Raw genomic sequence first — 8502 nt, 5'->3', positions numbered from 1 at the left:
TGCCTGGAGATGAAAGTTGCTTAGGAGAAAAAACAGAGGAATGATTGATGTAATGCTTATGAGTTATCCTCCAGATTAAGGCCATTTGGACTAAGAGTTCTGAATCTATAGATCCAGAAATGTTCCTTTTTCTGAAGCATGTCATTGTCTTTGGTTTGTTCTATTGGAAGCAACTGTGAATTCAAGAGACTATGTGAAGGTGAGTTGAAATGCCTTGTAACAGGCTGCTCCAGCCTTTTGGTAAGAATCACAGATTTGTGGTTACAGAATCTTATTCTTAGATCTGTTGTAGTTTACCCTACATACTGCATACAACATCCTTTTTTTTACATTCAGTTAAAAAAACCACATTAGTAGAAGTGCATGTTAACAATTGTCTAATGCAGTAAGTTTTGTTAGTAACTGCTTCTGAAAGAAGTGATTTTTGGGAGATAACTGCAGATAATGCAACATGTTGATTTACAGAGATATGAACCTGGGTTGCAAGTATCTTGTTTAAATGCAGCTTTAACTAACAATTTATGCAGATTGGGTGGTTTTCTGAATGCAATGCATGGTGGAAAATTAATGGTTTCCGTTAAATGAGCACAATGAGATATAATAGTGCAACTAACTTGAATTATCTTGTGGTAATTAGGGGCAGCAGGATGGTAGTCCACAAGAAATGGAATGCGATTTTCTTTTGAAGAGTTAGCCTTTGCTTCACAAAGAAGGGTATCCCTGGTTATTAGTAATGCTCGATTGATGTTGTAGTCAGTGAAGTGACTAGGGTATCCACATTGTTGGAGATATTCTTTAAATTCATTACATCTTCTTGAGAAGTTTTCTTTGCTGTTACAAATCCATTTTATCCAAAGAGCCAAACTATATATAATGTTCTTCTTTGTTCGGATGACATGACTTAAAGTTAAGGTTCAAATGGGAATCTGTAGGTTTACAATATAAGTCTGTGACAATTTGATGGTTTTCAGTGGTTAAGAGGGTAGAAAGTAAAACAAGGATCCATGAAATCAAAAAGTGATCCTCATGATTTCATATGATTTTTAAAGGGGAGACCCCCCCCCCCGAAACCACCCTAATATCACAGAGCACATTTGCCTCCACAGACTGAACCAGAAACATTGCAGATGCACCACTCGTGGGCATAGGCATGTCACAAAAACATGGAGAGGAATTTTATATGGGATCCACACGAAACCATGCTCAAATCATAGATCACACAGAGGCCCATGTACTGAACCAAATTACTGATCCTGTACTTGACTGTTTCGCTACAGTACAAAAGCATTGATTCAAGGCACATATCCTCAGAATTGAACCTTAAAAATCATGGATCCTGTAATCACTTTTTTTAAATCCTGGGTTTTTAGGAATGAGTGAGCATGCTAGTCCATGCTGCCTGATATCTCCTGCTGTGAGTGAGAGCAGCTAAATAACCCAGGAATGTTTCATCCTTGGATAATTTGTCATGATGGGCAAACAAGGACGTCTGGCTTGTCTCTTCCAGAACAAGCCTGAGAAATAACCCCAAACCATAGTTTATTTCTCTGGATTGATTGTGAACAGAAAAAACAGAGTTCTTGGTTTCATGTCACAACAAACTATCAAGGGGCCAGAACATCCCTGGGTTGTTTCGGTGTTCCCACTCACAGCAGAGGCAATCAGGCATTGCTTACCAGCACGCTGCCACATGCACAACCCAGGATTGTTTTCATATGTTTACCAGGTCTCTTTCTCCAAATCCATAATCAAATCCGCTCTCATCCTTCTATACTCACTGGCCTCTAAAAAGCATGTATCCATTGGAGCAAGGTGTTCCCATGGAACAACAACAACAGGAATATGAGGAATGGATCCTCATGAATCATCTTAATAGTTTTTACATGGAACACCTAAAATCCAATGTAAATTCACATTTTACATCCTTATCTATGGAGTGCACCATAAAAATCAGCATGGATCCAGCATGCTGTGCCACACCACGCTGCACAAGCTTTGATCAGAAGCACAGTCCTCATGATTCTTGCACACAAGCCCCACCATGTAATCATAATGATATAAAAACCTATCTCTGAGGCACAAGATCTAATGGATCTTCATGGTTTTTGGAGGCATGTCCACCATCTCATTACAACTCACATCCACCTGCAGGTAATCCAGTACAAGTAGGAATGTACAGATTTTGTTAGATCCTTTCCAACGGTGTTTGTCAGGTGTCATTAATTCTGTCGGCCACTCACTGACGGAATTGGATTACTTTCTATGAGAATTATCTTCTACTTGTGCAAATGCACATTCTCACTAATGCTTATGAGCATTAATGTGCATTAACACGTTATTGCAAGTATGCCATGCAGGGCCACCCAAGATGGACAGGTCATGGCGGAGAGTTCTGACAAAATGTGGCCCACTGGAGAAGGAAATGGCAACGCACTCCAGGATTCTTGCCAAGAAAACCCCATGGAACCTATCACAAGGCTAAAAGATATGACACCGGAAGATGAGCCCCTCAGGTCGGAAGGTGTCCAATATACCACTGGGGAAGAGCAGAGGGAATTTCCAAGTAGCGCCAGAAAGAGTGAAGCGGCTGGGCCAAAGCCGAAAGGACTCTCAGCTGTGGATGTGTCTGGTGGTGAAAAGAAAGTCCGATGCTGTAAAGAACAATATTGTTTAGGAACCTGGAATGTCAGATCAATGAATCAAGGTAAGCTGGAGGTGGCCAAACATGAGATGGCAAGATTGAACATCGACATCTTGGGAATCAACGAACTAAAATGGACAGGCATGGGTGAATTTAATTCAGGTGACCACTATATCTACTACTATGGGCAAGAATCCCTTAGAAGAAATGGAGTAGCACTCATAGTCAGTAAAAGGGTGGGAAAAGCAGTACTAGGGTACAATCTCAAAAACGATAGAGCTTCTTTTTGCAAAATTTCAGCTTAAATCGAAGAACGTCGGGAAAACCACTAAACCATTCATGTATGACCTAAATCATATCCCTTATGAATATACAGTGGAGGTGAGGAATAGATTTCAGGGATTAGACCTGATAGACAGAGTGCCTGAGGAACTATGGATGGAGGTCCGTAACATTGTTCAGGAGGCAGCAACTCAATCCATCCCAAAGAAAAAGAAATGCAAGAAAGACAAGTGGCTGTCTGATGAGGCTTTACAAGTAGCTGAGGAAAGAAGGGAAGCAAAAAACAAGGGGGAAAGGGGAAGATATATCCAACTGAATGCAGAGTTCCAGAGAATAGCAAGGAGAGGCAAGAATGAACAATGAATTAAATGAACAATGCAAAGAAATCGAGGAAAACAACAGAATGGGAAAGACTAGAGATCTCTTCAAGAAAATCGGAGATCTCAAGGGAACGTTTTGTGCAAAGACGGGCATGATAAAGGACAAAGAAGGCAGGGACCTAACAGAAGCAGATGAGATTAAGAAGAGGTGGCAAGAATACACAGGAGAACTATACAGGAAAGATCTGAATGTCCCTGATAGCCATGATAGTGCAGTCACTGAACTTGAGCCGGACATCCTAGAGAGTGAAGTCAAGTGGGCCTTAGGAAGCATTACTAACAACAAAGCTAGCGGAGATGACAGTATTCCAGCTGAGCTATTTAAAATCCTAAAAGATGATGCTGTTAAAGTGCTGCATTCAATATGCCAACAAATCTGGAACACTCAACAGTGGCCACAAGACTGGAAAAGGTCAGTTTACATTCCAATTCCAAAGAAGGGCAACGCCAAAGAGTGTTCAAACTACCACACAATTGCGCTCATTTCACATGCCAGCAAGGTGATGCTCAAAATCCTACAAGCTAGGCTTCAGCAGTATGCGAACCGAGAACTACCGGAAGTACAAGCTGGGTTTAGAAGAGGCAGAGGAACTCGAGATCAAATCGCCAACATTCGCTGCATCATGGAGAAAGCAAGAGAATTCCAGAAAAACGTCTATTTCTGCTTCATTGACTACGCTAAAGCCTTTGATTGTGTGGATCACAACAAACTGTGGCAAATTCTTAAAGTGATGGGAGTACCAGACCACCTGGTACTTACCTGTCTCCTGAGAAACCTGTACGAGGGTCAAGAAGCAACAGTAAGAACCAGACATGGAACAACCGATTGGTTCAAAATTGGGAAAGGAGTACGACAAGGCTGCATATTGTCACCCTGCTTATTTAACTTATATGCAGAGTACATAATGAGAAATGCCGGGTTGGATGAATCAGAGGTCGGAATTAAGATTGCCGGGAGAATTATCAACAACCTCCGATATGCAGACGATACCACCCTAATGGCAGAAAGCGAAGAGGATCTCAAGAGCCTCTTGTTGAGGGTGAAAGAGGAGAGTGCAAAAGCTGGTTTGAAACTCAACATTAAAAAAACTAAGATCATATCATCTGGCCCTATCACTTCCTGGCATATAGAAGGGGAAGAAATGGAAGCAGTGACAGATTTTACTTTCTTGGGCTCCAAGATCACCGCAGACGGTGACTGTAGCCATGAAATTAAAAGACGCTTGCTCCTTGGGAGGAAAGCTATGGCAAACCTAGACAGCATAGTAAGAAGCAGAGGCATCACCTTGCCGACAAAGGTCCGTCTAATCAAAGCTATGGTTTTCCCAGTAGTAATGTATGGCTGTGAGAGCTGGACTATAAGGAAGGCTGAGCGCCGAAGAATTGATGCTTTCGAACTGTGGTGCTGGAGAAGACTCTTACGAGTCCCCTGGACTGCAAGGAGGTCAAATCAGTCCATCCTAAAGGAAATCAACCCTGAGTGCTCATTGGAAGGACAGATAATGAAGCTGAAGCTCCAATATTTTGGCCACCTAATGCGAAGAGAAAACTCCCTGGAAAAGACCCTGATGCTGGGAAAGACTGAAGGCAAAAGGAGAAGGGGACGGCAGAGGATGAGATGGCTAGATAGCATCATGGATGCAATGAATATGAACTTGAGCACGGTCCGGGAGAGAGCGCAGGACAGGAAGGCCTGGCGTGCTATGGTCCATGGGGTCACGAAGAGTCGGACACGACTGAACGACTGAACAACAACAACAAGAACAGCTTTCCCCAATTGGTTCTCTCCAGATGTGTTTATTTACAACTCCAGAATGGCTGGGGATGGTGGGAGGTGTAGTTCAAAACATCTGGAGGGCAGCAGGTTGGGGAAGACAATTGTAGAAAGACTTGGATTTAAAAGAAATAATCACATGGATATACCACACTACCATCTTCTGTTTCTTTTTAGAAGGAAAACCATCATCCTGAAAGATGAATTAACTATCCCGTACACTTTAAATACACGTGGGATGAAAAATGTAATTGTATTTAAACTATTCTTGTTTTTAAATTTTTAAATTGTTTTAAGCTGCCTTGGGAGGCTTTCTTGCCCTGAAGGGCAGGGTATAACTTTACTAATTAAATAAATAAACTTCACATATCTTTTAGTTATTTTTCCATCACATTTTGTGCATAGAGAGGAGGCTGATGGATCATAGCAACCTGCAGAGGATGAGTTCTGAATTCTTAACCATAGGTTTTTTGTTGCCCTTGTAGTGGTCGTGGTGGTTGCTTCCTTATTTCACTGTCTTATATACCTGCTTAATATGAAGAAGTGGTAGGGGTTAGGGTATTTTTAAATAATGTTTTAATGTATAATTTTACTGTTTTAAATTGTACCATTTTACATTGCCCAGAATGGCCAGGTGACCAGCCAGATGGGCGATTAAGAAATGTAATAAATAAATAAATAAATAAATAAATTTGAAAAATTGGGGCACAATTTTTAATTTCCAATTAAAGCTGTAGTTAATTGTGCAAATCAGTCAGTTAAAGCTCACAGACCTAATTCATTTTAAAAAATAATTTATATATTATTATTTATTATTATTATTATAATTCTGCTCGTGTACCGTCCACCCCGCTGCACGACTGACTCCCTGGCCGAGGTGCTTGAGGTGGTCTCTGATGTGCGTGTACAGTCCCCTAGCTTACTGGTGTTGGGGGACTTCAACGTACATTCGGAGGCCATCCTCACAGGAGCACCTTGGGACTTCATGGAGACCATGGCCTCCTGGGAGCTGCACCATATTCTAACTGGGCCCACCCATGTAGCCGGTCATGCACTAGACCTTGTGTTTGTTTCTGGAGAAGCGGGGAGTGATCTGGAAGTCGGGGGTATATCCACCACCCCCTTGTCATGGTCAGATCACTATCTGGTGATGTTGGACTTCTCGGTTCCACAACCCCTCCGCAGGGGTGGAGGACCCATTAAAATGGTCCGCCCCAGGCGTCTTATGGATCCAAATGGATTCCTGAACGCGCTTGGGGATTCTCTGGGGCATGCCAACGGCCACTCGGTCGAGACCCTGGTGGGTGGCTGGAATGCCGCAATCACTGGGGCATTAGATCGGGTGGCTCCGAAACGCCCTCTCCCCCTGAAAAGGGCTCGGACTGCACCATGGTTCAATCCACGGTTACGAGCTCTGAAACAGGAGGTGAGACGGCTAGAGCGCCAGTGGCGGAAGTCTCGCTCCAAAGACGATCAGACACGGGCTAGAGCTATATCTTCAGCCTATCACGTGGCGGTGAAGGCAGCAAAAAAGGAATATTATGCTGCCTCCATCGCGTCTGCAGAGTGCTGCCCCAGGAGGCTGTTCCAAGTGGTCCGGAGCCTGGTCGGTCCTGTGGCTCCGGAACCACTGGAGCATTCTAAGGCCTCCTGTGAGGCTTTGGCAAGGCACTTTGCAGATAAAATTGATCAGATTAGGTGTGTTACTCTGCACGCTGTGGATACAGTTAGTGAGCAAGAGGCGGCCTGTGGCAAACCGGTTTTGTGGGATCGGTTCCAGCTTCTTCCTCCTGATGAATTGGACAAGGTGCTTTCATCTGTAAGGCCAACCACCTGCTTACTTGATCCTTGCCCATCTTGGCTCATTATGAACTGCAGAGAGAGACTGGGTGAGGGGATCAAGGCGGTGGTGAACGCCTCCCTTGAGGAGGGAGTGATGCCATCAGCCCTCAAGGAGGCAGTGATAAGACCGCTCTTAAAGAAGCCCTCCTTGGATCCTCAAGTTCTGAACAACTTTCGCCCAGTCTCAAATCTGCCATTTTTGGGCAAGGTGATTGAGCGGGTGGTGGCGGTGCAGTTGAAGGCACACTTGGAAGAAACTGATTATCTAGACCCATTTCAGTCGGGCTTCAGGCCTGGGCATGGGACAGAAACGGCCTTGGTCGCCTTGGTAGATGATATGAGGAGGGCTCTGGATAGGGGTGAATGCTCCTTCCTTGTTCTCCTCGACCTCTCAGCGGCTTTTGATACCATTGACCACGGTATCCTCCTGGACCGCCTGGAGGGGTTGGGCATTGGAAACACTGTATTGCGGTGGTTCCAGTCCTTCCTCTCTGGCAGGTACCAGAGGGTAGCACTGGGAGAGGAGGTTTCGGACCCGTGGCCACTTACTTGTGGGGTGCCACAGGGTTCCATCCTCTCCCCGATGCTATTTAACATCTATGTGAAGCCACTGGGGGCTATCATCAGGAGGTTTGGGGTGCAGTGTCATCAATATGCGGATGACACGCAGCTCTACCTCTCATTCAAATCTTCACCAAGGTTGGCCGTAGAATCCCTGTCCAAATGTCTGGAGACGGTGAGTGGCTGGATGGGGAGCAATAAGCTGAAGCTCAACCCTGACAAGACCGAGGTACTTTTGGTGGGAGACAAGAGGAGGCTGGGGGATGTTGACCTGGTGTTGAATGGGGTACAGCTACCCTTGAAAGACCAGGTCCGCAGCCTGGGGGTCATTTTGGACTCCCAGCTGTCCATGGAGGCTCAGGTGTCAGCTGTGAGCCGGACAGCGCTGTATCAACTCCATCTGATACGGCGGCTGCGCCCCTTCCTTCCTGACCATCTGCTCCCATCGGTAGTACATGCCCTGGTCTCCTCTCATTTAGACTACTGTAATGCGCTCTACGTGGGGTTACCCTTGAAGACGGTTCGGAAACTGCAGCTGGTACAGAACGCGGCGGCTCGCCTGATTAAAGGCAGCCGCTGGCGAGATCACATCACTCCAGTGCTGAAGGAGTTGCACTGGTTACCAGTTGTTTTCCGGGCCAAATTCAAGGTGTTGGTTTTGACCTTTAAAACCCTATATGGTTCCGGCCCAGCCTATCTTAAGGAGCGCCTTCAGCAACACCAGACAGGCCGCTTAACAAGATCAGCCTCGGATGGCCTTCTCTCTGTCCCATCAGCCAGGACAGCTAGACTGGTGGGGACGAGGGAGAGGGCCTTCTCTGTGGTGGCCCCCACTCTGTGGAACTCCCTCCCTAGGGAACTCCGTCATGCCCCCTCTTTAATGAGCTTCCGTCGTGCATTAAAAACGTGGTTGTTCAGGCAGGCATTTGGGGTGGGTTAGGGTATTTTTTTTAAAAAAAAATTTATGGTAAAATTTTATTGTTTTAAATTGTTTATGGTGGGTTGTACATCGCCCAGAGTGG

Source organism: Heloderma suspectum, chromosome 3 (genome assembly GCF_057233095.1).
Source record: "Heloderma suspectum isolate Gila_16-S chromosome 3, 16-S_ref, whole genome shotgun sequence".
In the NCBI taxonomy this organism is placed as follows: Eukaryota; Metazoa; Chordata; class Lepidosauria; order Squamata; family Helodermatidae; genus Heloderma; species Heloderma suspectum.
This window is presented reverse-complemented; position numbering follows the sequence as displayed.